Source organism: Lissotriton helveticus, chromosome 1_2 (genome assembly GCF_964261635.1).
Source record: "Lissotriton helveticus chromosome 1_2, aLisHel1.1, whole genome shotgun sequence".
Taxonomy (NCBI): domain Eukaryota; kingdom Metazoa; phylum Chordata; class Amphibia; order Caudata; family Salamandridae; genus Lissotriton; species Lissotriton helveticus.
In genome coordinates, this window is record NC_136058.1 from 243,367,855 (window position 1) to 243,380,768 (window position 12,914).

The window sequence follows — 12,914 nt, forward strand, 5'->3', positions numbered from 1 at the left end:
TTGTGGCCCCCGGGTATCTGCTTTCTAGCTCCATGATCCATTTGGATTCCTTCTTTCTAAGCGCTAGAACCCGATTACCTCCTCTTTTGCCCACATTGACTTGGTCTATTGCAAAATATCTGAGTAGCGAGGTATTTGATTGATGGAATTGTTGAAAATGTCTAGCGACGGGGTACCTTGCGTCAACATTAGTTATTGCTCTTAAGTGTTCTTGTATACATTTTTTCGCAATGCAGGTTGTGCTGCCCACATATTTCATATCACATGGACATTCCAGTACGTATATAACAAAACTTGTATTACACGTGAGAAATTGTTTGATTTTATATGGTTCTCTGTGTCCTGGAATGTTAACTTCTTTGACCATGTAACTGGATTTGCAGGCAACACAGTATCCGCATGGATAGAATCCTTTGAGGCCCTGTATGTGTTGTTTTTTGGTATCAGATGTGTCTCCTCTCACCAGGATATCCCTTAAGTTTCTCCCCCTTCTATATGTGATTTGGGGTCTATCGGATAATTGAGGTCCTATGATGTTGTCAGACTGGAGGATATTCCAATTGTCTACAACAATTTTGCGGACTTGTTCAGATCTCTCATGGTAAGTTGTTATAATTCTGGTTGATTCAGTACCCTCTTCTTTATCCAATTTAGGGGTGAGGGTCTCTTCTCTTTCTACCTCTGACACTTTTCTCACTGCTTTTGTTAACACCCAATCTGGATAGCCTCGTTCACGGAATCGAGATAGCATGCATTCTTGTTCTACAAGAAACCCCTCGTTGTCACTACAATTCCTCTTAGCCCTGAGTAGTTCCCCATAAGGGATACTCCATTTCAACGGTTCAGGGTGTGCACTCAGAGCATGCAGGAGACTGTTTCCTGATGTTTCCTTTCTGTGTAATACAGAGACAAGTCTTCCTTCTACTATTCTTATCTCTGTATCCAGAAATTCTACATGAGATCTGCTTATAGTATGTGTCAGCTGTATGTTATACACGTTCTTGTTAAGTTTCTCAATGAATTTGATTGCTTCATCTTTAGTGCCACACCATACTACAAACAGATCATCGATGTACCTGATCCATGTTTGTACCTTAGCAAAATCTTCTGTCATTGTCACATCACTTCTCAATTCTTCTTCCCACTTGCCTACAAAAAGATTCGCGAAGCTCGGCGCGAAGGCCGAACCCATAGCTGCCCCACGGGTCTGTTTGTAAATTTCCCCGTCAAACATGAAAATTTTATTTTTTAAACATAGTTTCATCATTTGGATTAACATGGACGTGTGTTCCCGAAAGCCTATTTCCCTCTTTTTCAGAAAGTGGTAACTGGCTTCCATTCCTTGTATATGGTCTATAATAGTGTACAAGGCACTCACATCCATGGTAATTAACAGAGAGCCATCGGACCAAACAATATCTTCAAGTTTCTTTAGAAAAGCTGTCGTGTCTTTTGTATAAGAGGGTAATTGACATACAAATTCTCTTAAAAAATGATCGACATATTTAGAGAGATTTTCGTTTACGCTACCTATGGAAGAGATGATGGGTCTCCCAGGAGGTTCTTGAGGATCTTTGTGAACCTTCGGTAGAAGGTAAAAAATGGGGAGTTTAGGATAGTCTTTCTTTAAAAAACGAAATTCTTGCCATGTAAGTAGTCCCTCATTGTACCACTCAGTGAGGTGTTCCCATGTTTCTATAATGCTTTTGTTGTAATCATTCATATTGCTGATACAATAGAACAGTCCCCCTTGCAATTGGAACAACGCTTCCTTTATATATAGCTCTCTACCCCACAACACGATATTCCCTCCCTTGTCTGAGGGTCTCAAAATCACGTTTTTGTCATTTGCCAAAGGAAAATAAACTCCATTTCCTCCTTCGTTAAATTGCTATTACCTTTCCTTTGTTTGGGACAGGTATGTTTTAGTTTGGTCAATTCTTTGGTTACTACCTCGTGAAAGGTGTCAATTGCATCATGTGGAAGGGTGGGATAAAACACTGATTTGGGTTTAAAGGAAGTGTTGGCAGCCCTATCTGTTCTTATTTCTCTGACTCCCACATCATCCAACTCTGATACCCTATCATATGTTACATCTCCTAGCGGATACTGTGTTGCCTGCAAATCCAGTTACATGGTCAAAGAAGTTAACATTCCAGGACACAGAGAACCATATAAAATCAAACAATTTCTCACGTGTAATACAAGTTTTGTTATATACGTACTGGAATGTCCATGTGATATGAAATATGTGGGCAGCACAACCTGCATTGCGAAAAAACGTATACAAGAACACTTAAGAGCAATAACTAATGTTGACGCAAGGTACCCCGTCGCTAGACATTTTCAACAATTCCATCAATCAAATACCTCGCTACTCAGATATTTTGCAATAGACCAAGTCAATGTGGGCAAAAGAGGAGGTAATCGGGTTCTAGCGCTTAGAAAGAAGGAATCCAAATGGATCATGGAGCTAGAAAGCATATACCCCGGGGGCCACAATTTAGATGAGGAACTTGCAACCCATTTGTATGATGAATAAGTCTAACCTGTGGATTTTTTGATTGATGTTCTGAACTGCATATATAAGATTACTGCTTATATTAATTTTGTATTATTTTTAATGCATATTTTAAATGTTTTTTCTAGGAGAAAAGGAAGGGAGACATCGAAAATATAAGTTTTTCAAAGCACTGCACATCTTCCCTACCCTTTCCTTTGGCGAATGAATTAGCACTTCACTTGATTAAGATAAGAATATTCACTTTTCACTGTTTTATTTTGGACATTAATCAGGTCTTCAATTGAGTAATTCTGTTGGGAGGCCTGTTGCTTGCGTAGAAATAACATTCATGGGGGAAGTGGCACAAATGTATGTATGATTGTATTAAGAGAGAAGCACCATGGACTTATGAGTTAATTGTTTTAGGTACCAATTAAGAACGATTATAGGCACTAGACCTTATGAAATGATTCAGTTATACCTTATAAACATAATGTTGATTGCAATAATTGTGTTATGGCACTAGACCTTGTAACAAATACGCTTGCTACAATCAATAGTAACGTACCAAACAGACAACTGATTTCAGATGAAACCACTGTTTATTAATGTCTGTTTTCCTTAGCATTTTGCACATTGCATTTTCAAGTGGAATAAGGAAATGGTATGAAATTGCTTTTTTCACAGCCTAAGTTATTTAACTTTAATTTTTTATGCTGCCTAATGTAACGCTAACATTGATTAGTAACACTAGTCTAAAATGGGGGATTCACTAACATCCAGCAAAAGCAATGCTGAGAGGAAATGTACTTTCTCTATGTTTAGTTCACTTTTCCCTTGTTTGTGTCTGTTTACTTAAGCAAGCCTAATGTCATGTTTGGTAACGTGTGACCAAGACACACTTTGGTGTCGAAACGCGTAGCGTTATTTGAGAAATAAAAAATACCCGAGCATCGTTGTTGCCGAGTGCGCGTTTTGCTTTGAAGCACCCTGTGAAAATTAATTAAGCTTTTTCGGCTGGGTTCGCCGAATCACGCGCCACCTGACTACGGGAGTAAGGATCTCGGAAGGACCCTGCTGTCTACTGATTTATATATATATATATATATATATATATATACTGCAAGGCTCACCTTCAACGGAACGAAAAAGACGAGGAAGACCCTGGTTTAGTGCAAGTTTTTTAAATATTTATTTCCGTGCTTGCCATATCGTCACGACGCGTTTCGGCAGATCCCTGCCTTGATTACATGTATATGAATATATATGAATGTATGGGGAGTAACATCCTCAAAGATAGCGTTTCATTATATGCAAAGGGGTTAGTCCCTTGTCTATTGCCATTAAGTTGTGAAACTTTATTAACTGGTCACGAGTCAAGTGTCAACGACACTGATGGAGGCTAAATGCCGAAACGCGTTTGTTCGTTACCTGATTAAAGACTGTTGAATTTGCCCCCTCCGGAGTGCTGTCTATTTCTGTAGAAAAAGAGAAAATCCGAGCGTCATGTTATGCGTCGGTACACAAGCCGCTAGCAGCACCCGCCCGTGAGTGCACGGGGTATCTTTGTGGACAACGAGCAGTTTTGTCTTTCCACGTGCACCGCCGCAGTTGCTGGGCACAGAGTGGAGCCGGAGGACCGAAGCAAAGGCCGCCCCCGCATGGAACTTGGGCTGGAATCCGACGCGTACGTCTAGCCGGTGAGCCCTTTCTTGCACTTGCAACACTAAGCAGCTGGGTATTACGGCAGGGCGTCTTGAAGGGATGCATTTCTACCGAATCTGATTCACCAATTTAATAACAACAAAAGGAACTTTACTCATAATCATGTTTTGCGAAACTGAACGCCACGCTGCGGCGAAGGATATGTTAAAGCGGGATGAAAAGTCGCCAGAATCGACAGCTAAAGCAGCGGAGCCTCAAAGCAGTAATCTAAAGGACAAAATGACCAAACTAGAGAGACTCTACGAACGCTAAGTTCGAAAGTGGTGGGAGGCAACAAGCCTGACAAGCTACACTGAGGAACATCGTGTGCCCCGAGGCCTGAGAGTGTATACGGTGCCGTCCTACGAACACCCTGACCCCCAACTCCTCACCGACTGGGCGGAGCACACAGCCCTGTATTGTGAGGGGACATTGAAAATTCTCGTGAAGTATGGATTCGGCCCTACCATTCTACACCTGGAGCGACAGGGAGAAGGCTTTGGCGGAGATTAAAAACCTGGAGGAAGAGATGGATAACGAGGAAGAAGCTGGCAAGGTGCAAGAACTGAAGGGGCTGATGAAAGCCCGCCTAACCAAGTATGAACAGAAGATTAAAGTCAGGAAGCAAGAAAAATACGACCGCGATCAGAACGACTATCTGCAGGGTCGTGTACTGACTTTTGCAAAGAAATTTGACGCTCCTAGAAAAGCACTCCGCCAGAACACGCAAATAACAACAGACCCCAATGTGATAACCTCTGAATCCGAGGTAACAGAGAATGACTCCAGTGATGACCAATCAGACCCCAAGATAAATCATAGGGGTAGCGTGGTCCCTTTTCACGACGAGTTCAAAATAATAAGACAATCATGGCTGCAAGGGGGGAAAAACAAACCACCAGAGGCCACAATAGGAAGACCAGAAGGGCAGGTGGCGGCAGCAAGAGGAAGAGGAAGAGCAAGAGCTCTGAATTGGACCAGCCGCAACAAGAAGAAATAACCAATCATGAGCTAGGAGATGTGACCAATTTGACCGTGGTCAATCTCACTAAAAGGTTATTGATAGAAACAGAAATGGAACTCTTAAGCCTTGGCCTGACATTTTGTCCAAGTAGCAACCTGAAATATACCCAGACACGAATTGACCTCTTCCAGTTCACACGGAAGCTTAAGCTTCACAAACACTTCAAGCTGAGACCTCATATCAAAGATATGACAAAACAAGGAGCCAGATTAACAGCAACGGATATGTTGAGCAGCAGGGATTTGCCTGGTCTGGAGGCCCTTAAGGACTTGAGATTGGAGCAGAACTCGAATCCTAGCATCAATCTGGATATGGCTCAGCGAGCAATATTGCAGGGAGTGGAACAAGAAAGGGAAGAGAGGCATTTCAAACCGGTTTCCGTCTTTATCCCGCAAACAGCATGGGATGCGATCGATGTCTTTACTGAGGCTATGACCAATGACCTGTTGAAATACAGAAAGGCTACAAACTTGAAGAGTCGTTACATAACTGATGCCCAAAGGATGGCTTTGCAAGATCTGATGAACGACAATACCATCACATTGAAACCCTCCGACAAGGGGGGAAATGTAGTTTTACTCAGTAGAGACTATTTTCAACAGGAAGCAATCAGACAGTTGTCGGATGAGAATTACTATATGGTAACCAACAATGAAACATACCATCAAAGTATCAAAGAGTATGATATCTTAATACGCAAATGGTATGATCTTTCAATGCTGGGCAGAGATGAACATCTTTTCCTGCGACGCGGCAATCCTATGATCCCCACATTTTATCATCTCCTGAAACTTCATAAGAACAGTGTATGCCCATCTGGTCGACCGATCATTTCTTCTATCAATGGTCTCACTGAAAACATGTCCAGATTTGTGGACAATTTCCTGTTCCCTTTTGTGGCTAATCTCGAGTCCTATATTCAAGATACCAAGGAATTCCTAAATAAGATCATGGACATTACTTGGAACTCTGACTATTTATTGATGGTACTGGACATTACTAGTCTGTATACATGTATAGAGCACCAACATGGCTTGAATGCGGTCCGGTACTATCTTGACCAACGCCAACTGCGCTTTGCACAGCACAATATGATGATCTCGGAATTCGTGGAATTCTGTCTCACCCTTGTTCAGACAAATATCTGGGACGACGAGGGGCACCTGCTTCGCCCCCAGCTATGCGAACTTGTTCATTGGCTGGTGGGAGGAGCAGGTGCCCAGGAGCTGTAAGGTGGGACAGGAAAGTGGGACGGTTGTGCATTGGTACCGCTATATAGATGACCTATTCATTGTGTGGCAAGGGGCAATGAATACGGTGGAAGGATTTATTGAGATCCTGAATAACAACGAATACAACTTGCACTTCTCAGGATCCATTAGTCCAGTGGCAGTGGACTATTTGGACCTGAGGGTGTTTGTTGATAGTGGCCAAATCCATACAGCACTTTTCAGAAAAGAGACTTCTGGCAATTCTATTTTGTTTGCCAGCAGCAGTTATCCACCTCAGTTGGTCAAAAGCATACCCTATGGTGAACTGCTAAGACTTCGTAGAACCAGCTCGAGAGATCAGGATTTTGAGGCGGCTGCCTCTGAATGCCTTGCACGATTCAGTCTTAGAGGGTATGATGAAAAGCTGTTACAGAACACCCTTAAAAAAATTAGAAGAATTCAGAGGAAAGAACTTCTGAGTAAAAAATCTCCTAATAGCGAAACCAGCAATGAAGGGAAATTCAGGATGGTGACCCCATATTCCTCTGGGCCAACCAGTTGAGAGCAATGTTGAGGAAGAATTGGCACATTCTCCTGACGGATAGTGTGCTTAAGGACGACTTACCGCCACACCCCTTAGTGACCTTCAGCAGAGCAAGGTCATTGAGAGATATGTTGGTGAGAAGTCACCTAGAGAAACCCACACCTAAGACAAACACCTTGAGGGAAATGAAGGGATTTTCTCCCTGTGGTCGCTGTAAGGCCTGTGCAACAAGTAGAAGGGTCCTCACCTACGACATACCTGATACGGGTAAAAGTGTGAAGATACAGAAATGTATCACTTGCAGCACCTCCTATGCGGTCTATTGCTTGATCTGCCCATGTGGCTTACGCTACATTGGGAGCACGATCAACCAATTAAAAATGAGAATACTTGAGCACTTACGGGCCATCGATAAGGCAGATCCTGCATATCCTGTGGCCCGCCATTTTGTGTAATTGCATGGGAAGGATAGGAGTAAGCTGCAGTTCTTTGGATTGGACACTGTACCACAGAGTGCCAGGTGAGGGGACCGCCTAAGATGGCTGCGTAGGCTTGAGTCTAGATACATTATTGATTTGTCGACCAAATATCCCAGATGCTTGAATAGCGGTGAGGAGATGGCAGTACACTTAGGGAAGTGAATAGATAAAACTGAATGGTATATTGTATGGTCTGCTGCTATAGGACTCTGCCATGTGAATTATTGATTTTTATTCCTTATTTCATTTTAGGAGTTTTGATATACTGAGTGATGTGATGAAATCGGATCAATCAATTAATGAATTAATAATTTTATCTGAGATTGGCTGAATACTGTTGATTCTGATACGTAGGTATGAACTAGATGAATTATTACCAGTTTTGCTGTGATTGATATAGTCAACAATCATGTGGATACATTTTCGAGGGACACTAGCCGCTCCACGGAAAGACTGTATGGTATGTTCCATTTTAACGCTCTTATACCCTCTGCAGGTGAAAACGAACCGATTCACGGTTTAACAACTGTAATGTGAATGTATGGGGAGTAACATACTCCAAGATGGCATTTCATCATATCCAAGGGGTTAGTCCCTTGTCTATTGCCACTAAGTTGTGAAACTTTATCAACTGGTCACGAATCAAGTGCCATTGACGATGACGAAGGCTAAACGCCGAAACGCGTTTGTTTGTTACCTGATTAAAGACTGTTGAATTTGCTACCTCCGGAGTGCTGTCTTTTTCTGTAGATACAGAGAAAATCCAAGCGTCATATATATATATATATATATATTTATACACACATATATATATATATATATATATATATATATATATATATATATAGATATATGAACCAAAACACCTAACTCCCACAGAAATTCCATGGAAAAGCAGGCACGGACACGAAGTGGCATTGGAATCGGCATTTATTTCTTAGTGCAGGACGCCCTCAATCACGAGCACGAGAAGAGACGCGTTTCAGCCTTCAAGAGGCCTTTGTCAATCAAGTTTGGCAATACATAACTAATGAGTTAAATAGCCCATCCCACTGACCAAATTGGTAAACATGGAAAACATACTCTAGCGTGTGGATTCCCATTACAGCTAAAATGCAACATGCTCACGCTGCCTGAAGCTCTTCATAAACATAAATGCAGGTAAAACACAGCCTACTGATATATAGTGCCCAATGCAATTACCAAAGTAGCAATGTTACCAGCAAAGCAGACAAAAATGATATGGTGAGGCATGTATAACAAATAAAACACAGCTCAGTGGGAAGCATGTGGGCACTTGAACAGTTCTGCCAAACTCGCATCCTGTGTTGCCTATATATTATAAAAAAATGTTTTTTTCACAAAATAGTAATAATAGTAAAACTGCTGCTGCATATACTCGTAGGAGTCCTTATAGACTGTCACATGTCGCCTTAGCTTAATATATATATATATATATATATATATTCATATATTTTTATTATTTCTCCGCACGTGGGCGGGACTATTCGGTGCTTATGACTTGATGACTTTCCCCTGGAATCGAAACATCATTGTTTATTGTTTTGACTTTGTGATCTCAACTGCCAACTCCCCAGAGACGAGGGAACATCACCTGGAGTTCGATCTGAGGGAGGGAGTACTGGACTGTCCTGGGTGCCAACACATCGTGCCTGTGAGTGAGGGAAGGAAGTGCCAACTATGCAGAAGGAGGCAATCATGGGAGGGACTGCTGTAATTGACCCTGGCATATAGTCCGTCCTACAGGGACTTGCTAAGCAAGGGCGTTGAAGGAACTGGGTACTATTGCACCGAGCAGCATGGATTTGATCACTTATCCCCATCGTAGCTACCAAGGCACCTGGAGCTGTGTGCCTGAGTGGTAGGTCTGACTGAAGTCAGTATACGCACCTGCTGGTGGCCCACGTGTTCCGCAAATGGAGTGCCATTGGGTCAGGGCCAGTCCGGAACACCAAGTGACCAGCGAGGTACCACATGGGTGCCTCATGGAGAATTGCCTCGAGGCACTGTGTGCCAAAGTTAGTGCCTGGCATCCACCACACACTGAATAGTCATCACCTGCAGGCATTTGGCAGTCACTGTCAAGAGGAAGTTCCAAGTACTTACTATAGGGTCGGAGTGAACCTCGCTGTGCATCAAATACCCACAGGAGTGCCAGAGAGACACAATCTGCTGCCAGAAAAGGGTCACCTGCAGAAAACTCCACATCTACAGCAACCCTCTAAGTGATACAACACGTGGCCGGCTGCCGAGCAGTTGACTTGAAGACTGGTGTGTGCTGCCTGGAAGCTTCCTGCTACCAGTGAGATCCCGCTGCTGCAGGAGGGCCAAATGAAGTTCAACACGTTGGGGGGGGGGGAGGGGAGGACAGGTGCATTTATAGACCTAACCCCAAACTCTGAACCTGAAGGCGGGACCAAAAAAACGAGGGGACCCTCAAAGGGACAGATCATAGGGTAATTTGGGTTAATCGGCAGAAGCTCCTGGAAGCACAGAGACTCTCATCTGTAAATCCGGTATTCTTGCATTAATAAAAGTGTAGTGGAATTCAATTTTTCCTTGCAATACAATACTTGTCTTTGTACAAACAGAAGGACTGGGCTGGCAATTGATCTTATTGCGTTGCTGGGGAATATTGATTCCTGAGCTTTATTAACCCCACAACATCCTCCTTGAGAAGCCTGCGACAGCATGCCCTCTAGCAGTGTGTTCAGTGTTAGCCACTGTACATGCCCAGTTGTAAGGCAATATTTCTCAACATGCCAAACCAGGATGGAATTGCAATTCTCCAGGGGAGCATGGTGACACATTCCCCCTTGTAATCAAGCGATCTTAAGATCTATTTGAGCTCATAGACCTTTTATTTTGTGACTTGGTAAGGTTCTTACATGCCTCCATCGGTTGCTGTCTGATTCCACAGCAGTTAGCATGAGTGACCTGGTATGATGTGTTATTACTTCGAGGCTGGGTGGATGTAACCTGGTTGGCCTGTAGTGCTTTGGGGGTATCCTCAGCAATTTGCGGCTGATTTACACCTTTTAGTTGTGTCAGAGGAATTGCATTGCCCTCTCTGTGCCCATCTTTTCCCAAACCGACATGTGAGACGTTGTTCCCCATTTTTTAGGTTCACCCACCTGTCCACACCCTCTTTTACTCTTTGCCAGTACGTTTTTGGGTGTGCGATCTTCCGCACACCTGGTGGACTAATACGGACATATATGTCAGGCAAAGGCACACAAATTATCCCAGGGGGTCTTGTAAATTACCAATTGACGTATGATATGTACATTAGCTAGGCATACTATTACACTTTGATGACAATTATTTTATGAACTGAGCCCAATATTTTATATGTTCACCACTTCTTACTGTACTGTGATGTTGTTTTCGAAGTTGTGATAAACATCTGAGCAGTGAAACACAAAGAAGAAATTCAAAGTTTAATGTAGCCAATAGTTCAAATATATAACATTCCTTTCATCTCCACATTTTACGTCTTTCTAACACCCAAAACAGAAACTCATTCTTCAGTTTTATCTACCTGTAGACACAATTCCCCACTGCACAGTTTCATTATTCTGCTGTAAATATCTGTAATAAACCACTGTGATGTTGGTACAAGCTCTAGGTGATGTTTTAACTATATTTCTTCATATCCACAGAATATAGCGAGGCCTCTGGGATGCACCAGTAAGTCACACATAAATAAAGGCATGTTTTGAGCATAAAGGCAGCGCAGTTAGTGAAAACCTACACTGGGTTATGAGTTTAGCCATCAATAGAGAGGATAACAGCATTATGTTATGTTAAATTATCATGAATTATACAGTACCTCTGGGGTCTGACTGTCTGCTTGCAATAGGCCTTGACAGAATAGAGACAGAATGGTCAGTGAAATTAATCCAAACATGCCTTATTGGTAGTTGTTCTGTTTTTTGTGCTCCATGGATAGAAGGACAAGGCGCTTTATTGGGTTTGGGATTGTGCTGACACGATTTTGAGGCTGGCTAGCTGATGGTAGGATGGTCGTAGCAGGCTTTAGGGAGCCTGTCAGTGGGTAGGTTCTGAAGGCCACAGAAAGAACCACCGAACTCTGGATAGCCGCGGGGGGTTATGATTTACTTTGTGAGCAGCCACTTGAATAGAGCAACTAAAGAAAACCCTACGAGGAGTAGCAAGCCATTACAGGGCATTCTTATTAACGTTAGGTCCCTGATTAAAAATAATGTGGCTTTTAAAGATTTTGTTCTTCAACACTCCCCTGACTGGGTATTTTTAACTGAGACCTGGGCACATGAGTTTTCTGGCCCGAGCTTGTAGAAGCTATCCCAGCAGGCTTTCCCCTTTTTAGACTGGATAGGGAGGTTCGCCGGGGGGGGGGGGTGTCTAGGGATCTTGCTCAGGGATACCTTTACTTTTAGATCAGAACCGCTCACTTTGACGCTTGATTCTTACCAGGCCTTATATTTTTCGATACATTTTACCCCCACGGAGAGCTTTTCAGGGGTCCTCTGTTATAGGCCCCCCGGGCTCTAGGGCCTTGTTTAGTCAAGACCTGACTAATAAGCTAGAACCCTATTTTGAGAGACTGGATTTTACTCTCTTTTGGGGATTTTAACTTTCATTTAGAAAATAAAGTGGTCGCCACTGCTTTTGCTGATTTTCAGCACCTGGAACATTTAAGTGCTAATTCAGTGGCTGATATCCTTTCTAAGAAGATTTTAGCTGTGATGTACACTCTTGCCCCTATACAAAACGTTCTACTCTGCAAGGAAGAAGCCCTCTGCACCTTGGTTCTCCGACCGTTTGCGTAAGATGAGACAAGAGTGCAGAAGGAAGGAAAAGTTTTGGCAGAGGGATTTGACACCCCGGGGTAGAGATTCACACAAGTAATCCCTGAAAGCTTATAGAGCAGCTATCATTGAAGAAAAGGGAAGCTATTATTCAAAGAAATCAGAGAGCCTGATGTCATCTAGGGAGCTTTTTAACATCTTTAACTCCCTTGTCGCGCCCACGGTCTCAGATGGGGTGGAACCATCTCAGGCGCTCTGTGATAGGTTGGCCTCCTTCTTCTGCTCCAAGATATCGGACATTTATGTTCAGTTGGAGATCCTAAATGCTAATCAGGCACCCAGTGGCCTATCGGAAACCTATCCTGGTGATGGTCAGAGAAATTTGGTATCGGCAAGTCTCTCTGCCTTTCCAACTCTCACTCCGGAAACAGTTGGGAATTTACTTGGAGTCAAGTCGGGGTCGCCCCTGCATCCTTGTCCTCTTAAGGTCCTGAAAACAGCCAAGGCGGTGCTTATCCCCCATCTTACTATGGTTCTGAACTTAGCCATCTCACAGGGCCAGTACCCCCTAAGTTGGAAGGTGGCAGTGGTTAGGCCTCTCTTAAAAAAGCCCTTGTTAGACCCGTCAAACCTGA